The 17929-nt window shown below is 37.2% G+C and overlaps 1 protein-coding gene across 9 annotated transcripts in view; it reads right to left on the bottom strand.

Moving 5' to 3' along the window:
* JAK2 (Janus kinase 2) overlaps window positions 1–17929 on the bottom strand; it is a 91699-nt gene that overhangs the window by 70021 nt on the left and 3749 nt on the right. For 4 of the 9 annotated variants that reach the window (XR_008744708.1, XM_055790255.1, XM_055790251.1 and 1 more), the window contains exon 3: window positions 9144–9226. The exons of 3 other annotated variants lie outside the window; for them this stretch is intronic. The gene's annotated coding sequence lies outside the window, so the exon portion shown is untranslated. Of the gene's footprint in view, window positions 1–9143; window positions 9227–13587; window positions 15635–17929 lie in introns of all 9 variants that reach the window. 2 more of the 9 variants (XM_055790254.1, XM_055790253.1) reach the window with 2 other exon arrangements.

The raw sequence follows: 17929 nt of genomic DNA on the forward strand, positions 1-17929 counted from the left end.
CCACGAACTTGTGTCTCCAAACACTTGTGAAACCAAAAAAACCACAAAACCAAAACCACCAAAAACCTAAAAAGATGTTAAATGCTGCCTGCCAACTTGACCATTACTGACCCCTTGCCCTTCCTCCTCATCTAGCTATATTTGCTGTATACTGTTTTGTGTGTAGAGTCTAGGTCAATTTTTCTGTTCTGGATTTGTGTATCACCTATGCAGCAGAGTCCTCAGCCAAGTTTAGAGCTTTTGAGAAGTTGGACAAAACCAGATTATACCCAGAAAAATACATTATAAGGAAAATACTGCAGAATTAAAGCTACCTAATAAGCTCAGGGAATTCTTGTAGGACAGATATAACTGCTTGAGAGCAGCAAAATGAGAGTTACTGCTTTCTCCTAGGTAAGTACATTTGTTAAGTCTTAGATTCATTTGTCACAACAGATTGGTGGATGAATCACATATATATCAACCCATTCCCTTAATTATTTAACTTTAAAAATATGCTTCCCTGCTAAGTGATAAATGCTAACACCAAGATGAACTGGACATTTTTATATGAACATTTAAAATGACTCTTACTTTTGTTCCAAACATGTATGAATTGCCACATGTCATTTACTTCTACAGCACCCTGACAATATTTCAATTTCCTACCAACCACGTTCTTTTTTTTTTTTTCTCTCTCATGCAAGTTGAAACAAAACTAACTGCATGAAACATTCAGTTCTAATTTCTAAGGCAGATGATAATCACTGGCCTTTTGAGACCAGTAATACAAATCTGAGCACTACTAAGTTTCCACAAATGTGTGTTTCCCTGCCTACGAAGAATGAAGACAGGGAGAAAACAAGAGCTAATACACTCCTATTGGGATACTTAAAATCTGCAAAGTAGATTCAACTTTTTCATCCATTTTCCCGATACAAGAGAATTACAGCATTTGGCAAACTAAGCATACAATTCAAATAGAAGTAAACTAAAATAAACAAAACATGCACAGTGAAGTACATGGAATGGGACTGATTTTGATCATCTGCTTTTATAATAATGACGACATACAAAAGGTTACACTTTTAGAAATCCTATGTGGTACTATGCTAAAAGAGAAAAACTGTATTGTAGGGGGTTTTATACCTGCAAGATTCCAGGCCTCTGTCGACGCTGTCAGATCAATTCCGTGTTTATTTCTCACACAAGGCTAGTATTAGACTCAGGATAAAGATGACTCTGTATTGAAATAATCACTAAGGTACGTTGATGGGAACAAAAAAATCTCAGTAATATGTTTTGCAGGAATATGCAGACAGGCATTGTTATGCTAGATTAATGTTCCAGGTAGATATTAATCTATCTTGTAAATTGTGTAGTACAGATTTGGGCTGCTTAATGTTCTGGCCAACTTCTGCCATGTTTGCAGAAGTTTACAAGCATGCACTTAGCTGAATTAAAATATAAAAATCACTCAAAGATTAATTGATTTCAATGGGTGTTAAGCATGTCTGACAGTTCTGAAAATCCCTCTGGCCTTCAAACATTGAAATCATCAGACAGGAACATATTTGAGCTCTAGCATTAAGTTAGAGCTATCTTTCCCCCCCAAAACGATTAACCTTAAGATCCCACATTGTTCCCAATTCCCATATAATTTTCTCTTTCTCTTCTACTGTTACCTCCCTCATATCTTCTCTGAAGGAAAAAAACTTTCTGCATGTTATTCTCGCACCCTATTGGGTAGGCAATCTGCTTTTTGTGTGACCCAAAAGGCAAAGAGAATCATAGTAACTTATCCTACTTAGAAAACACATAATCATTATCAGCCACGCAAAAAGTCCACTTCCAAGTCATGAAATCAAACTCAAAGTGGCACATCTGACAGATGCTTTCAGACATCAAGAAAATACCTACCATGAGCAGTCTTTGCATCTTGTAAGGCAAGCCATTATAAAATAACAACTCCATTCTAAAATAACTAGGTAAGTAGGGCAAGAAAGGAAAAGAAAGCAAGCAGGCCACCTCCCTCTCAAAGGAAGGCACAGAACATGGCAGCGAGATTAGACAGGACTGCAAATCCATTTGGCAAGAACAATGACTCACCGTGAAACACAACATGAGGTGAGGCAGAATTATACAACTTAAGTATTCAGAGATCTTGAAAGAACTTGAAGAGGAAGGCACCTGATCTCCAATAAGGCCTCCTGACCCTTAAGCAGGAAAAGACAGGCATATACTAAAGGAAAAATCCTGGTTGTGCTTTTACTAAAGCACATCTGACTATACAGGTTGACCAGCAGAGAGAGCTGCATGAACTGGAAAGTCTGCATCTCAAATAGGGCACTAGTCAACACGCACTTACAGGAACAGCAGTAGGGACAGCACTTAAGGATATTAGGTATGCATATGTGGTACACACACAAATAGACCAGAACAAAACTGAACCCACAAAAACACATATACAAATGCTACACGTCTTGCTGACATATGAGAAGATGCAGACAGTTCTGAAGAGTCAGAGTTCTGAAGAAGTTCTTACATAAAATGGTGTTCTCAAAATCAGCAACACAATTTACAGTACTGACATAAGTGAGCTGTTGGCAAAGCTGTGGAAGCAGGGGAGGAGAGTGTTACCATTATCGTAACTTCAAATGAAATCTTTTGAAGACATGGGGGAACAACATGTAATTTATGAAGTTCAAAGGAATCTCTATCTTTCAGGATGTGTCCCTGATTAACTCTTCTATATGGTAGCTTTTCAGTACATAAACAGATCCATTTAACCTTTTAAACCCCATGAAAAAGCAAAGAAACTTTAAATTAATAGAAGCAAGCATATACTCAAATATAAGGATTTATCACTAAAAGAATTGTGTATGTTGACTGCAGATATTCACGATTTCAATCGCAAATTACGGAACTATTTAGAACTGCAGGAGCCAAGAGCAGACATTAATCACAGACCAACACAAAACTACAAATGGCAGCAACATCCATACTAGCCTGCTTTTTCTCCTACTCTAAAGGGTTTAATAAGCTACACCCTCCTTTGAGATACCTGTTGTATAAACATGCCACAGAAATAAAAATCCACTGAACCAAATGCATTTACAGGCAAATTTACCTGCAAGAGACAGCTACCTTTTAGGTTGAACCAGCAGCTCAAGTGATTTTGAAAGCCCGCAAAACCAACCACACTCCTTTTTTATCATCACCAAAACTTAAGATTACTCTAATTATTTAACTATTAACTAACTCTAGGACCAAATTTACTTAAAAAGAGTCTCAAATATGAAGGTTAATGCAGCCTGAAATTTTTACCATCTTCAAAGCTGGATATTTCAGAACCCCTCTGAACAGCTTCTTCCAGTGTTTGACCACCCTCTTACTGAAAAAAATTTCCTTAATACCTAACAAAAATTTCCAATGTTTTCACTTGTGTCTGTTTTCTCTCATCCTGACACAAAGTCCAGCTCCATATTCTTTATAGCCTCCCATCAGGTAGCTGAAGACAACAGATAGATGTCCCCTCAGACTCCTCTAAATGGAAGCACACAGTTCTCTCAGCCCCTCATACATCATGTACTCCATCCCTATTAATCTCTGGGAGTTCCTTCACTAGACTCATTCCAGCAGGCCAGTATTGACCTAGTACTACGAAGCTCTGGTCTGGAATAGCACAATTAGACAAAATAACTGCCCTTTCAAACAAAATGTTCTTTCAAAATAGATTTATTTTAATGACACAAATGAAAAGTTAGATACCCAAGAAAAATGCAGGCTACACCTAAGAAATAACTGAGTATGCTCTGAAAAGTAGTAGTTATAATAACTACTGATATAGTCAGAATGAATTCAATACAAATTTTCTATATAATTCAGCACTAAACATTTTATAAGCACCACCCATACATATGGATCAAATTATGTCTTCTTTATACACAAACATGTATAATATTCTGCACACTCAATTTTACTTATATACTTCATATATAAAAAAGTATATATCTAAACCAAGGGGCTTAGTCATCACACATCAAGACAATTTTTGCCTGGCTGAAATCCAAAACAGAAATACAGTTCTATAGTCCCTGCAGGAGAGACATTTTGTTTAAGATTATTCTAATTTGAAGATTAGACAATAAGTTACAAATATTAAAATGCTTAACACTTGCAAAAATTCAAGACTACATCAAAGAATAAAACTAGTTCATAAACATTTGTTGTTACTGCTGAAGTACACACTTGACAATCACTGAACTTGGTGGAGGAGCTTCTGACTCACAGAAGTCTGCAAAACAATTGCAAGACCTGCATGAGAAGGAAGGAACAGTAACCCGTAATTCTGCTCTTACACGGGAACATTGCTATGCAACAAAAACAAACACCAAATGGCTGGTTCACTTTTAAAACTGTCTTTGGGCTCATATGATTTAATAATTATTTTTTTTAAGCAGGGCAGACCAAACTTTATAATGAGACAATCCCTTTCTTCAAACTCAAAGGATGTTTCATAGTACTCTACAATACGCTTAGCTAGACTACATGACAGAAACCTGTATTTTGTTCCATGTAACACCAATGGCCAGCAAATTCAATCTGTACATGGCAAAAAAGTTAACATAGCAACAGACTGACCCCTGAAAATGCACAGTACCATTTTGGATTCTACATAAAGGTAGAAGAGGATTCAAAAACACTGTTTTCACCAGGACAGGTCATGTGATGGTTACATCAGCCAGCAAGTAAGTACTCTCAATAAAATGAAATCATCTCATAGAAAATTCATTTTAGTGAGAGACATTCCCAATTGTAAAATGCTTGGAGATTAAATTCTTCTCTTCCCTTTGCAACTACAACAAAGTATTCGTCTGTCTCTGCAATCTAGTCTCTCAGTAAATACAAGCAAAGACTATCACCTGCTTCATGCTGTCCATTCTGTGCCCTCCTGCCCCTAGCCCTCTGTTACCTTTGAAAGGTTCAAGTCAAGTGGAAATCGGTATGAGAGTTCTCCCACACCTCCTCACAACACTCAGCTTACACCGCAAGAAAGATCTGGGACCTGGACGCTTGTTAAAACTTACACCAAGAACTTCAAGGCTTTAATAATAAACAAGAGCTGATACACAGAAATGTTCCCACAGTAACAAGTCCTGTGGGTGCTAAATGTACTGGTCATTGCCTCCAGAAGGCTGTACCTTCTGTCTAGAGCCATCATCTTTTAATCACCTCAGCAGTTACTCAGAAGCCAATCTTAATTAAAAATGAAACTCTTGCTACATAAAACTTGCTTAGATTTATTTGGCTACTAGCTGAGTCACATCTTACTCAAATACTTTATGTCCACATAGCTTGAAAAGAAAATGGAGAAGCATTCAAATTCATTTTGATTTCATAAGGCTTTGACTGAAAGCCCAAGCAATGAAACAATACTTGAATCATGACAGCAAAAAAATTAGAAATCAAATTAAACAAGCAGCAGTACAGTCAGATTAAGGAGCCTAACATTTGTCTGGTGACTTGTTTTTTGCATATTAAACTAATGCATTTTTCAGTTTGAGTCCCAAGAGCTGCATAGTTTAAACTAGGCAAACATCAGAAGCTAGGTTTCTAGTGATAACACAGAACCTTTTGAATAGAGGTGTTTGGTTACTTTTAAATACATAGGAGCAAAAAAATACAATCTGGCTGCAGACCCTCTTTAAAGGCAGTTAAAATTCTGCTTCAAGGGCTGTAATCAGATATGCAGTTACGACTGTTCTTTTGTTCTTAACATTTTATGGACCTTATTTTATACTGAATGCAATCAAATAACAGAATCAGTGCTTTAATGAAATCCTATATGCAACTCTAAAATGGTATTTCTTTGAGTTCTTTTAAATACTACAATACTGTGTATCTAGGTGCAAGGATTTTGTCAGCTTAATGCCTACCCTTCATCACTGTAGCAGTAGTAGAAACAAAACAATGACTAAATACAAACCCACTAGCCTTCTCCATCTATGCTACTCAACGCTAGTTAATTCAGTTGTCCTTTCACTCAATCAATAGAGGATCCTTGCAGCACTGAACCCCCCATCTTGTGGAGCTCTTCAGGCACAGCTGAAGCAGCACAGCCTTACCTGTCTGCTAGGCCCGACATGGAAGGAAGTGTCAGCACTCAAAACATTTAACCCTTTCTCTTTTTTTTCCCCTCTCATCTCAGTGCTTTCTGCTGAAGGATGTCACTCCTCTTGTTTATCAGGCTTGTGGTGACAATGGTGACCTACCTTCTCATCCTGGCTTTGTCAAAACCCTTCCCCCCCAACACTGCCTACCTCACCTTATTAGCAATTCTACTCTATAAGCAAACAAAAAAAAAACACCAGTAAACACCTGTGGCTGTTTACACTTTGCCTTTATGTGTTTGTGAGTAGCTGACATATTGGAAGGGCAACTTCTGTCTCACCACTAGATGAGCTAGACAGTCAAAAGCTTCAATGCCAGTGCCCAGAGACTGGTGAATGGACAATACACTCATTGAAACAAGTGTATTTTCCACTATGGCTGAAACAGCTGAAATGTCATTACATCTTCTTCCTTTTACAAACCCAAAGCTGTCCCATATGTAGTTGAACTATCTTCCAAGAGCTGCAGTTGCTCTCAAATCAGTCCTTCCCATATTACCTTTCCTCAGCTGCTGAGGACCCCCCTTTACTGGCCCATCATTTCACAAGCTTTTCCAGTGTGTTAGCATGACAAGTGACTAAATATTTCTCCCTTTACCAGACAAATGCATATATACTGCCTACACTGGGCCTGCAAGGCTCAAAATGCTTCTCAAGCTGATCCTCCAGTCCAGCAGTACTATAACCATGCTGGCAGCTAAACCCCTTTAACTTTTTCTGCTGGTTTTATGTTCTTCCCTTCTCTTTCATACATCATAAACCTGTCCGCACCCTCAAAAAGACAAAAGGAAAAAAGGAGGGGAATGGGGGGGGGGGGTGGGGGTTGTGCAGCAGGGAGAAACCCCACACCCTCTTCTGTTCTTTCCACTTTAATCTATACACCTGCTCTACTCTATATTTTGTAAAAGTTCCCCACTTTAACTTTCTTTTCCTTTGTTTATTTTGGGCATTCTCCGTTCCCTCCCTCCTCCCCTAGCAGCAGGACTCCTCAAAGGAGATCATTTTGCCCCTTTGAGAGGTTTGAGGGTTTTTGGGTTTTTTTGTCTTTCTGCAGAAGACAAAAGAAGCCAGCTCTCCCTAGTATTTAATTTTCTTATCACTCAAGAGCATACAAGTTGCTTTTGGAGTTGATAATCTGCAATGTCTTCTTGTGTAACGGCTGTCAAGTCAGTAACTAGAAATAATCCATTAAAAGTATAAATTATTGATCAGGCTATTTATGTGACCACTGTACTTCACAAGACAGGATTATCTGCCAACAGGCTGCTCTCAGAGACTGACTTCCAGTGGGAAAATAAGTTATCACAGAAATTTATGCAAAGCCTAGAAATATATATATAGAAAACATATCTAGAAAGAGGTTCCAGAAAACTCATTTTAATGCTATCAAGGGGTAGCATTGCCAAAATTTTCATGTTCCTATGCTGCAAATTATTTCATTTCTACCAAACCATGATCAAGTTCAGATTACAGTGTTACTTTCATTACTTCCAGCACTATTAGTAAGCTAAAAATCACGTAAGTTCTTTCATCTTCTGTTTTGTGTGAAAGAAACACACAACTGCACATGTCAAATGATGTTACTGATACTGAGTCTAGATACCATGCATGTTCCAAATAAATAGTCTATCACAGTAGTTTTGACAGTAAGTATGATGTTCTTTACTCATCAGTGTTACAGGTTTACAGGTTACAGGTTACAAGGGCAAAACCGAAAAACCAGAAAAATTAACAAACTGACATTCCTACATACAGTCTGTGTAATCCACAGCTGACCTTCCATTTCTTTCATTACTTGTACACACCATTTAACACTTTAAGTATGGCTGTAATCATATAATGAGATTTGCTAAAGCCAGACTTTGCATGAACTAGTCCAACAGTAGCATTTTGATGATCTACTTGCTAAACACCAAGAATAGAATCATAGAATCATTTAAGTTGGAAAAGACCTTTAAGATCATCAAGTCCAACCATTAACCCACGACTGCCAAGTTCATCACTAAACCATGTCCCTACGTACTGCATCTATGAGTTTTTTAAACACCTCCAAGGATGGTATTTCCACCACCTCCCTGGGCAGCCTGTTTCAATACTTTTCAGATGTTTTGAAACCAGCAGAAACAGTCACATTAGTAATAATAAATTTGCAATGCTCTAATTCAATTTTGAAAGCATATGAAATATTCTAATCATGACCTAGATTAACTCTCACATTCTATAACCAAGAGCCATGTTACAATTCTAACTACTAATAAATGCATGCAATGATACTCTACTAAAGATTCCGTCTCATATAAAACATCATAATTTTATAACATTTTACTGTAAAAAATGCATGTACAATTAGGTATCTATAAATATAAAACTGTTTCAGTAACTTAAAACAGTCCTAGCCTTATGTAACAATTCACTACCCATTGTTAGTACTGTTATTAATCTGATATTATAATTATGCCTTCAAAAGGACGTGACCCATTACACAGATAAAATAAAAGGAAATAAAAGTATGTAGGAACAAACAAGAAAGGAGAGATCACAAATTATGATTGCAAACTAATCCTGTACACCACCTGTGAGAATAAAACAGAAATGTGATAAACAAAAAGGTTTCTTAAAACTGCTACTTTATTCCACCACACAGTCTAAATAAGGAAAGGACCACAATCTGAAATAGGTATTTCTGCTCATTCCACCATTAAGAAACTAAAAAGCTATTGGTGAAAAATGTTTAATGAATGTGTGCACACATGTGTTAGATACATAATTTGCTGGGGAAATTAATACTAGTTTATTTTAGAGATAATTTTAGTTCAAGTTATGAATTTTTAATGCTCGCATATAGAACAGAGTGTCTGGCCCTCAACCATGGTGAATCAAGTGAGCAAGACACTCTGAACACAGCATGAACAGCAGGCCTAAAAGCCTACGAAGATATTTTCATACATCAGTTGTCTATACCGAGGTTACAAAAGATTTCCAAAGTCTTACCACAAGAAAGGACTTCTGTGTTCTCAACACATCAGCCTCACTGAGATTTGAAATTACACAGTAGTTTCCAAAAGCTGTACCTGCTGGAATAATGGAACATATACATTAGCAGTTAAGGTTAAAAAGACACATACAAGGACTTGCACTGTCTGCACCTCCAGTAGAGAACCACACATTTTCTTGCACCTTTTTACCCATTTGCCCTCCGGGATTTTTTCCCCCCTCATTTATAACACATTTCAACTTCTTCCCATTATCCCTGTACTTCAGACTACACATCAGTTCTCATCCAGTCTACTGCCAAGCCAGTCTCTCTTCCTTCCAGACAACAGATTCTTCTCACTCCCTACATTTCAAAATAAATTCTAATCACACCACCACGCCCTTGCACACTGAGGTGAACAGAACTGACTCTTCTCACAATTTTTCACAAGCGATTTGTTTCTTCCACTAACAAATCAAAACTAATTTCCTCTTCAAAACCAGCAACAGCTCTCCTTCAATTGAAAATCAATTTCCCAACCTCCCAGACAATATTAATATAGTTTATCCCAGCTTGTAAATGTATCCAGCATATAGTTTCTGACCTTAGTATTTCTTTTATGTCATGTGCTTTTTGGTTATTTTATTTTCTTCCCATTTTCCCATCCAGAGATGCTAAAAACTTGACTGGGGAGCTTGCTCTAGCAACTCTAAGGATGACAATGGATCCAGAAAGACAAAAGGTTGTTTCACCAGTGTAAACTGAAAGACCAAATACTTAGCTGGATCTGGGCCCTCAAGTTTGGTTCCAAGTAGGTCAGACCTTGACTACTGTCAAGATCAGGAAGTGATCTTAAAACCTACTTGACTCTTTTATTAATGGGACTGAAGAAAGCAATGTAAGAAAGCAACAAACCCACAATAGGAGACTTGTGATGGAACATGACAGAAAAGTTCTGGAGGGGAAGAAAAAAAAAACCAAAAAGAGTCAAGAGATGGTAAGAAGGTAAACAAGAGAGGCATCTGGAGGGATGAAGAGACAAAGCTGTTTACATACTTGTTCCCTCCTTACTTAAGCCATTTTATTTCCAGAATCCTATTGAGTTCCAGCTTCTGCCTGTAAACTCATCTCTTGATTTACTACTTTCAGGAAGGAAACCAACACCATTTCTGCCATGGTGGGAAAAGACAATTCCTTTTCTTACAGCACAGGAAACAACCGTTCAGAAGCATTAAGGACATATTATGCACTCCCGACAGTGCCTTTGACTGAGACCATCTTTTTCTATTTGCAGATTCAAAAGAGTTATCTTGTGTGTGGTGTTCTATCATTCACATTAAAAAGTCCGCTTTTACAATTTTTAAAAACTTTTATTTTTTTCTATCATCTTCTGTGTAAACTTATGAAATGACTCTACAAATTCATTTAACTCTGTTGCTGCATGGTGTATATTTTTGCCAGGGAGGCTTTTATATTGTTCTTGTTCCCCTATTCTCTCTTTCTTCTCCTTAAGGTGTTATCAGGGAGGATGATTTCCTCTCTTATTTCTTTGATGGCAAATGGATGTCCATCAGTTCTGTTTGCTTTGTTTCCTTCTTCAAAGGCTCAGTGAGTAACTGGATGTTATGTCAAGATGAGACAGAGACTGCACCAAACAATAGACAAGTATGCTAAATTCATTGTAATGGATTGTAACAAATTAACTATTAGATGAGACTCTGTATTTGATTTTGAGCCAGAGGGGGGAAAAAAAAAAAAAGATAGCTTCAACTAATAACACTGTGGAGGTAATACATGCATACTTACTGCTTCTGAACATATATATTTCTCAGAGAGAGGAAAATAATTAAGACAAAGATATTTTGCTTAATTAGGGATTTCTTAAAAATTCTTCTTTTGCCTTTTAAACTAATCTTAAATAATCAAGCAAACAGCTCAATATTTTAGCTCAACTTAATTTGATGACAGAGGCAGCAAAATGAAATTTAAAAAGCAATATAAAAAAGTGGAAACAGAGGGCAAGTGTACTAACATTACAGATATAACTAGCTTCTCAAGCACAAGAGTAAATATCAGTAAGAAATCAAATAATTTTAGGAATAAATAATATCAATAGTACAAGCTTTTATTAAACAACTTTAGATATCATTACATGATGCAAAAGATGGCATACTGATTTTTCATCCATTGATGTTCCCCAACAGAAGAAACTTACATTCCACAATTAACTTTATTTGTAAGCAAAAAGGTTTACAGAGCAACTTTAAGAAAGGCAAACATTAAAACTAACTTGACTTGTGAACTTGTACTCAAGAAGCCAGGCTTGATAAAGGAACCAAATACCGTCAGCATACCCTAGCAACTAGCTCTAGAAGACATTTCAGCACAACAGAATGCATTGGTCTCAACTGGTTGAAGTTTAATGACTCCAAAAGTTCCAGCTAGTTTAACCGTCCATGAATCTTACAGAACCAAAGCAGGGGCAGGGGGAAGTATCACATGCATATAAGCTATGTATAATTAAGTACTCAGAAATCAGAGGGGAAGACAAATTGATTTATTCAAATAAATTTAAAATAGCTTCTTTAAGTTATAATTGAGATTTAAGAGAACATTTAATATAAATCACTTTTTGCACGTTTATTTTTTAAGCTGTTGTTCTGCATATTTAATCACTGAAGCAGCCAAATAGTTCTTTGTACTATTTTTTTTAATTAAACAAGATATATTATGTTGCATTTTTATGTAAGAAGCAACAGAACTTAATGTGTTCTATCTAGACTTTGAGTTTTAATTAATTAAATTATGCTAACAAGCACATTGGTTATGGTTTTCAAGACAGTAATTTTAAACTTATTTCTGGCATGCTGCATTTAGAAAATTGAAATGTAACAAAATCATGTACAAAACTAAAGAAAAAATCTACAGTTCACATTATTAAATACAACACTTGTGAAGAAACGCTACATAACCAAATAAATTTATCAGAACACATTTTACAGTTCATTACAGTGAGCAGTTCATTAACGAAGGGAAGCACTATAATTATCTGAATTGAACAGATTTTTTCTGGTCACAATGTCCTTCAAGGGTTTAAAACCAAGGTGTCTCATCATCTTATGGTTATTTCTGTACATAAACTGGGAGAGGAAAATGTTCCCAGTTTTGTTGTTAAAAAGTCTCTGACCACCTACTGTCCTGGCTTTTCTGCAGAACTCTGCCAGTATTCAGATCTTATTTGAATTTAAACTTTCGTGTCCAGGCCTACCCCATCTCCTCCCTCCAGTACATAAAAAACACTGACAAGCAGGAACAAGTTCACAGCAAAGGCCACCAGCGTAGCTGGGGACTGTCACACAGACCCTGTGAGGACAGACTGGAGAGTGTGGCCTGTCCCACCTGGAGAAGAGAAGACTCTGGGGCAACCTAACAGCAGCCCCCAGTACCAACAAGGAGGTTATTCAGAAGACAGAGCCAGGCTCTCTACAGGGTGGGAGACAACAGGCATAAATTGAAACTCAAGAGGTTCAGAGAGGATATACGGAGAAAGACTGTCATCCTGAGGACAGCCCAGTACTGGATGTGCTGTCTCTGGAGGTTTTTGTGACCTGACTGGATACAGCTTCGATATCCATTCTGACACCACTACTGACCCTGCTTTTGGCAGGAGTTTGGACCAGAAACCTACAGAGGTCCTCTCCACACTAAATTATTCTGTGATTCTATGAACACAGTATCTCTGTTTAATGAAAAATTACATTATTTGACTAAATTTAGGCCTTAGCAGAATTGTAATAATAACTGCCAACTGTTTTCTCGAAAACGAAAGGATTTCTGAAATTACTGTTTATCTAAATTAACTGCCTGTCCACCCAAGATCAGGGATGGTATTTTCTTGTTTTCCATCAGCAGGTCCCCTTAGCGTGAAAAGAGACCACCACTTTTCCACGATTCACATGTATTTAACCTATTGTTTTAACAGTATGATGAAGGGCATTCGAGGTCACTTCCGCTTAGGCACAGTCAGCCAGAAATACTTCAGCTACACTGTGGCAAGTCAAAACAATACCAGGTTTCTTAGCCAAGACAGACTTCAGATGTGGAAGGAGAAAAGTAGTTTGACACATTAACACAAAGCCCTACATGCTGTTTAAAAGTAAAGCTTTTCTACATTTCCAGAAACGGCTTCAAGTAATCTAAATATAAAGCTGCTCAAAGACAATTCATAGAAGTCACAGCAGTCCACAAGGCTACTGCAGGAATGAGAAACCAGACAGACAATACCTTCTACCATATTATGGCACGTAGCAAACTTGCTGTAATATCTGGTAATGGCAAACTTCAAACTTCCTTCTAAAAAGTCTGACTGTAAAAAATGTTATTTCACCACCTTGCACAGTATTCTAATCACGGCATAATATCTTCAATGATAAAAACAGACATCACGTATTATCAACTTACCCAAAAATTTTTATCTCAGGTTCAAGAGTCCAAAAAAATTGTGTCAAAACTTAGGAGAACCACCACGAAATTGTCAAGTATTACAATCTTTTTTTACAAAACAAAGTAAAAACATTTAAACATTTAGCAAAGTTAATTTGAAACTCAGTTTTGAGAGTTTACAGGCAAAAATATTGATAAGTTATCAGTCTGAGCAAGTGGCAGAGCTCTTAGAAAACAGACTTGGAAAAGTACCAAAGCCCAAGAAAATTATGGTATGGCTTTAGTCTGCTGCAACCTAAAGATATCCTTCTAAACACTGTTAATATACCTCAGCTAGCTTGAGTAGCAAAAGCAACATGACATTTTTGGTGTCCAATGCAATTTAAACTGCTGTGGGTTCCAGTTGCTGAAATACAAGCTCATTCAGGTACATCCATGTGTGTTACAATCCTACATGCAACTACATTGCAGACACAGCTTCAAACTGATTTGGTTCCGACTCTGTAATCTCATTAACCTTAACCAAAATGTCCTGGTTTATTTATTCGCCACTTTGACCTGCACCTATTTCATCACACTGCTTTTAAGTCTGCCAGGGTGTAACAATGAGAAGTGAAAATTCCAGCTCATTTTTTACACCCACCTTGCACAGGGCTCTTAAGTCCTAACAATTTAGCATTCTCATTATCACATACTTAAGCCTAACATGCTTCTCCCCAGCTTCTGCAAGCATGCTTCCAAAATACTCATTGGAACTCATTGCAGCTCCATCATCCTTTCCATGCCCAAACCACCACTTTAGTGTGCTAGGCTCCAGTTCTAAGGGTCAAAAGACTCACAAGAACAGAATGTCCTAATGTTAGCCAGCTACCTTGAAACCACCTTTAACTGAAGCCAGGTTAAGATAAAAGCAACCAGAAGTATTTGTTCAAAAAATAGTTCATGTTCACAAAATCCCTCATAGACAGCACAGTTACAAAGGTTTATGAAGACCCAGGTATAGAGCAATTAAAAGATAACCATGCACCTATTTACACAGTTGTTAGAACAGTTCCAAAGTCTCAACCTTTTGGGAGCCAGCTGTTGGCTTGACACATGCTTTATTGCCCACAGCTGAGGATCTGGGTCTTGTGCAATCCCATGTCCTCAGATCCCACTGGGAACCCAAAATTTCTTTTGTAGCTCAGTCCATCTTTGGGGTTATCCAGGATGTGGTTACACAACATTTTCTCTGGCACTGCAGGCCAGCTTAAGAAGCTATCCTGTCCGCTCCCCTTCCCTCCTGCCACTTGTTCCAAGAGAGAGAAAAAAAAATTATTTTAATTTGGGTCACAGTTGTGACACAGTTTACAGTACAGCAACTTCATGGTTTATAAACCCTGACAGAAAGGCCAAAACTCTTTCTCTGCTTCGATTGCTACTCATTTTCCCCAGCTTTAGGAATTCTGTCCCTCAGCCATCGGTCGCTAAGTAGGTAGAGCCTGCTTTCTACTGCTCCCAAGAGCAAAACCTCAAGGTATCAAAATATAGTAAAACCCAAAAGCATGTCTCCGGTCTACTCAGTGCAGAAATCTGAAAACTATGCATAGCAGATAATTTGTCAATATAATGAAAATAAATCTGTTGCTTAAAAGCTGCATATTAACACTATCCTTAACACACAGAAGCAGACATTCCAATCTCACAACTAATCTGAGACTCTAAATAGTAAAACCTTGTAGAACTGGCTTAAATCTGATTTTACAAGACAGTAAAAACTGAAGGTATTTCTATGTACATATTGTTATATGACTATAAAATAGTCTATATTAAAATGAAACTTCTAGTGGTTCAAAAAAGAATCCCGAGAACCTGTAGTGCCAGTGCTGCAAAGTATGGCAAACTAGTGTCAGTAATAAGATCAGAAATGCCAGCTAAAGTTTCCAAAACCAGTCTGTACAAGAAGCAATTTTCTCCATGTGAGATACATTTCATAGTGAGGAAGTGTCTTTAGTAGTTTGATGATAAAGCTGAAAAACATGCAAGCTTTCAGGTTCACCAATCCTCTTGGCAGTCTTCACATAACCTATAAAATGGAAATAGTTTGGCTTTGTGTCCAAATTTGAGTCCTTCGACAACAAGGAAAGGGTTTTAAAGGTTTCACTTAATTCAACTCCTTTTACTCCCTCCATTTTCTGAGGATAACATTTTGCCTTCTTTACCTTTGTAGATTACAGGACTGGAAGAATGGTTTTGATTTTGCTTGTCCCTGAGGGGATGCCCCTTCATACAGACCAGTCACTATTTGGCTCCAGCTCCTCATTTCTGAGCACCATGGGAGTACTCCTTCATACAGATGGGAGGCAACAATCATGTAAGCAGCCTTTTTTCCCCCCCCTCTGCATTTTTTGCAACCTTTTGCTCCTTTGCTTCAGAAAGAAGTATAGAGCAAGCTGGGTATTGCTGTCCCTTGCAACCATATTGTAGTTAAATTATGAACAAACATAACACAACATTGTTACATTTTGCAGAACCAGTACCAGACATTACAGAATGTCAGAATCCCTCACAAATGGGAAACACTACGAAGAGAAAAATTTTGCTGGCTTACACTGCCTACTGTAGTATGCAGTATACCAACTATACCACATATAACAGACCTTACATTTTTTTTCTGAACATCATGCTCCAACATTAACCCTCACTTGAAAGCTGCATTTTTAAGAGGCTTTTGTCTCTATAACCTCAGAGCCTCCTATGTTATTTGACTATCTTAATAGGTTTCCAAAGCACCTTTTCAAGGCACAAAACCCTCTCTTTTACTAAGACTTAATGGTTGTTTTCCAACAGTCTTTGTCCTCAGGTGCCCTTGCATTAGCCTCCTAGACAAGTTTTACCTAATAGGTTCAGTACAACTCAGACACCACCTGTGGCCCTATCTCTGTAACTGAATCCATGCAAGCAATCCCATCATCTTATGTTGAAGTTAACAGGGCTAGCAATCTAAATGCACTTGAACAACTGAGGCCTCTAAAAACTAAGAAATACAGGTACCAAATTTACTGTATAGCTATACGTATCAAGAGTTTTAGACATCAAAAATGTTACACATTTAGAAGTCAATGTTCTTCTTACTTTAAAAATACCTCACAGTGCTGGAAACCCAGGCTGTAGGACAACACATTAAAGAATGACAAACATCTTGCTCATACCTACAAAATCCTAGTAGTCAACCAAGACTAATGTAGAACAAAGACTGAAAATACTCATGTAAGGCATACTAGACATGTTCTTAAAGATTCATTTTATATACGCAAAGTGTCAATGCTAGACAAAGAAATGTTAACACTATTCCTCTAATATATGAAACCAAAAAAAACCCCTCAAAGTTCTTGTCCTCATACTCTGTTTTTGGGAAACAGGATGACTTTGTATTTGCAGGAAAACGTCTCACAAACTGATTTCAACTGATTCAATAATTATTCTTATTAAAGGCTAAAAAAAAGAAATCATTAAGACCAATAGTCACATGAAGAAACATTTTAAAATTCTTAATTATGCACACAAATCGTTTTAATCACATCACTTTGAACACATTTATTTAAAATGCCTGTAAAAGACTTAAACTTTGAAATCTACTGCAACTGCCTGAGCACATAAGCAAACTGATAACAGGAATATCAGCTAAGATACCTTCACTAGACTGTCAATAGAAAATTTTACATTATGAACAACACAGAGCTCAAGAACTGAAGTAAATACTAGAAAAGTTCCTCCATGGGTGTGCACACAGAGCAAGAAATACTACACTATACATACCTATGCAAGCATATAAGCAATTTTAAAGTCCCAGCGTAAGTAACCAATCTTCAGTTTGGTAAGTCTGTAAAATGCTCCAGCTCTATTTCCTAGGCTTGGCATTGAAAATGTGTTTCAGCTTTCTAGTGAGTATTGAAAAACAATCCAAAACCAATTTTGGTGATAACTGGTTAACATGAGACTTGAGCAGGATCAAAATGGAGAGCTAGCCAAGGAAAAAAAACCAGAAGACAGATAACATTTGGCATCAATAAATAAAAATAATAAACTACTGGAAGAATAACTTGCACCTATTCCCACACAGGATTGAATTTTAAGACTAATGTAAGCAGATAAACAAAATAACCATGCACAGGTTGTGCAAGTCAAAAGAATCTCTGGCTTAATACAGGCATACAGAAGATAAGAAACAAAAAGTGTTCCAATGAGCAAAGAATAGGATCAAAACCAGTCTCATTTCAGCTGGAATATTGTCTTTTGTGACATCACAGGAAAAAACTGAAAACCATGGACAAATACTAAAGATACTAGTGGGGAAAAAAACACAAAAACAAACCAGCAA

Source organism: Falco peregrinus, chromosome Z, assembly GCF_023634155.1.
Source record: "Falco peregrinus isolate bFalPer1 chromosome Z, bFalPer1.pri, whole genome shotgun sequence".
Taxonomy (NCBI): domain Eukaryota; kingdom Metazoa; phylum Chordata; class Aves; order Falconiformes; family Falconidae; genus Falco; species Falco peregrinus.